The following is a 3,860-nucleotide window of genomic DNA, read 5'->3' as shown; positions in this document are numbered from 1 at the left end:
AAGCACCTCATTCTCCACTCTTTCCTCTCAAGCTTTTTGGTTAGTCTGTCTTTTGTCCCATTTGTTATCCAGTGCTCCCGGTAGCTGTGACTAATACATTGCCTTTAAACGTTTTTTGACAATTGCCCCTGGGCAGCTGCCTCAACACTGGCAGAATTCTTAGTTCGGCAAGATAAAGGTAAACGCTTTGAGCCAGTCCTCCAAGGAGCCACCAGGCAGATGGTTATGGACTGAATTGTGTTTCTAGGGCTCGCCCCCCACCCCCACCCCAGCCCCTCTCAGATTCATATGTTGAAGTCCTGACCTCCAGTGTGACTCTACTTGGAGATAGGACCTTCAGGAGATAGTTAGGGTTAAAGCAAGTCATCAGGGTGGGGCCCTAGTCCGATGGGATTTATGTCCTCACAGCAGGAGGAAGAGACACCAGACAGCCCTCACCAAAAACTGAATCGGCCAGAACCTTAATCTTGGACTTGCCAGCCTCCAGAACTGTGAGAAAGTAAACTTCTGCTGTTTCAAACAACCAGCCTGTGGTATTTTGTAACTGCAGCTTGAGCTAATACACAGCTCAAAACAAACAACCACAGTTCTTGGCAAATGAGGTCCATTTTTCTGCTCCCTTTGGTTCTCTTACCCGTTCCAGAAATACAGGCTGTTATCGTCTAGGCTACCCCTGAGCTGGGGAGCAGGGATGGGACCAAGGTGAGTTAAAACACCAGCAAGCTCTCTGTCTTTACCGAGATTCAGCTGGTTTTTTTTTGCCTTAAGCATTCCCCTGGGCTGCTGTAAGCTTTTACTTACTTTCCAGAATTTTGAAAAAGTTGATTCTGACAGTTTTTGCCAGTCTATTTGTTGCTTTTTTGGAGGGAACCACTTTTGATGTTCCTTATTCCTCCATTTTCACTGATGTCACCCCACGTGCTCTTTTTAACAGTGTGACACTGACACTCCTCCCACTAGGAGGTGGGGGCCTTTGTTCCCTTCCCTTGAATCTAGGTGGGAGCTTATGACTGCTCCAACCAAAAGAGGCCCACAGAAGTGATGCTCTGTGACTTTCCAGGGTAGGTTATGAAAAGGATACAGCTTCTATATCCTTTTTTTCAGGAGCTAGGCCTCGGACACTTGCCCTGAGGAAGCCAGCTACCATGCTGTGAGGGCCCAAATTAGCCCATAGGGAGAGACCAGGTGGAGAGGCCCCTGGGGAGAGGAAAGGAGGCCCCAAGCTGACGCTGGCCTCCATCTGCAGACATAGGAATAAACTAGCCTTCAGATGCTTCCAGCCTCCAGCCCTCAAGTCTTCCAGCTGAGACCTCAGACATCATAGAGCAGGAATAAGTTGTCCCTGCTGTGCCCTCTGAATTCCTGACTCACAGAATCTGTGAGCATAATGCATAGTTATTTTTATGCCACTATATTTTGTGGTAATTTGCTAGGCAGCCACAGTAACTGGAAAGTCACCAAGTGTGTCATATGGTACCAAGCAGTGGACAGACTTCTTATCCCTTTCAGCACAGATGGATTTAAAGGGCCCGTGCTGCAGAGTGCAAGTGAGGAGCATCAAGATTGCCTCATGTGCTCCCTTTTCCTCCCTCCAAACAGTGGCATCTCTTATCTTCCTAGATTTTGTGAGTGTCTCCACCTTCCCAATCATCCAGGCTTGAAACCTCAGAATGTCTCTGATTTTTCCTTCCCCTTCACCCTCCTCACGTGGGTAGTAAGTGACACCCACTGTCTTTTTCACAGCCTCACAAATTTGTTCTTTACTTCCCATTCCTAACAGCCTGTGCTTGAAATTCCAGGAGTTCATTATTACTTACAGAATACAGTGCAATGGGGTAGAAAAAGACTGCCAGTAATAATAGGCATCATGCTCTCAGGTTTCATACTAGCGAAAGGTAGCATTTAAAGCTTTCCAAGGGCAAGAAATGATAATGCTTATAGATATGATATGGAAGTCTGCTGTATTTTGAGAAGGCGCCTCCAGGGCCATTCAAGAGGCAAATCACTGGGTAGACTCTGGAGTACTTCTTTATTTTTTTTTTTTTGTTGTTGTTGTTTTAAAAATTTATTTTTATTTTTATTTTTTGGCCGCACTGCACGGCTTGTGGGATTTTAGCTTCCCGACCAGGGATCAAACCCAGACCCCCTGCATTGGAAGTGCAGTGTCCTAACCACTGGACCGCCAGGGAAGTCCCTGGAGTACTTCTAGTCCCTGGATCCACTTTGTTCCTGTGTTTAGTCAAAGCTCTTTTGTTCCAGCCCCTCTGAACGATCCCGGGCTACAAATCTAAACTTGGTTTACAAAAATCTAGAGGTGTTAGATGTTATTCCAATATTGACTGTTAAATAAATCCCTTAGTTCTACTTTCTACAAAAATATTCATTCAATAACTTACATCATTTTCTTTATCCTAATCCAAACAGTATTTGTAAGGAGAGTTTTTGACGAGTTAAATTTTAAAAATCTGAGTATGACCTGCAGAGTCATCTCAGCTTCCTGTCTTAAAACTATGAAATAGATGCAATCTTCCTCAGGTAAGGACCCAGTTATCCAAAAATAACGATTTTATTTTTGAAGCTCCATGAGAGAATATCAGGTATGGACACAGAGTTTGCATAAGGATTATTTTAGGTCCTATTTAGAACTTGGGTATTTAACGTGTACTAGTTGCTGCAGACATCATAAGAAAAAACACTTCTTTTAAATCTAGAATTTCCTCCTTAAGACCCATAAAGCTGTTTGCTATGAGAAGCATGGGGACAGTTGCATCCTCTGAAATCTGACCCTGTTACCATTGTTTCTTCAGTGCCTTGAACACTGAGCAGCTCATTTTTAAGAGACTAAATTAAAAAAAAAAAAAGAAAAGAAAAAGAGGGGGATAGTAGCTACCAGTCATTCATTTATTTTAAAAAATATTTACCAAAGTCAGAAAGAGAAAAACAAATACCGTATGCTAACACATATATATGGAATCTTAAAAAAAAAAAAAAGGTTCTGAAGAACCTAGGGGCAGGACAGGAATAAAGACGCAGATGTAGAGAATGGACTTGAGGACACGGGGAGGGGGAAGGGTAAGCTGTGACAAAGTGAGAGAGTGGCATGGACATATATACACTACCAAATGTAAAATAGATAGCTAGTGGGAAGCAGCCGCATAGCACAGGGACATCAGCTCAGTGCTTTGTGACCACCTAGAGGGGTGGGATAGGGAGGGAGGGAGGGAGACGCAAGAGGGAGGAGATATGGGGATATATGTATATGTATAGCTGATTCAATTTGTTATAAAGCAGAAACTAACACACCATTGTAAAGCAATTATATTCCAATAAAGGTGTTAAAAAAAATTTACTAAGCACTTAACTATGTGCCGGGCACTGTTCTAGGTGCCAGGTATATGGCAGACAAAAATCCCTGCCCTCGTGGAGCTTGCACTTTAGGGGTAGAGAGGATGAGATAATAAAATAAGTAAAAGGTGTTAGAGAGTGCTACATATGTCAGACTTTTAAGTAATCACAGGACCATGTTTTTTTTTTTTTAATTAAGTTATTTTTGGCTGTGTTGGGTCTTTGTTGCTGTGCGCAGACTCTCTAGTTGTGGCAAGCGGGGGCTACTCTTCGTTGCGGTGCTCGGGCTTCTCACTGCAGTGGTTTCTCTTGTCGTGGAGCACGGGCTTCAGTAGTTGTGGCAGGCGGGCTCAGTAGTTGTGGCTCGTGGGCTCTACAGCGCAGGCTCAGTAGTTGTGGCGCATGGGCTTAGTTGCTCTGCGTGGGATCTTCCCGGACCAGGGCTCGAACCCGTGTCCCCTGCATTGGCAGGTGGATTCTTAACCACTGCGCCACCAGGGAAGCCCAGGACCGTG

The sequence above is a fragment of the Lipotes vexillifer genome, unplaced genomic scaffold (genome assembly GCF_000442215.2).
Source record: "Lipotes vexillifer unplaced genomic scaffold, Lipotes_vexillifer_v1.1 scaffold272, whole genome shotgun sequence".
NCBI classification, from domain to species: Eukaryota; Metazoa; Chordata; class Mammalia; order Artiodactyla; family Lipotidae; genus Lipotes; species Lipotes vexillifer.
The sequence above is the reverse complement of the archived record's forward strand: the minus strand, read 5'-3'. Positions refer to the sequence as shown.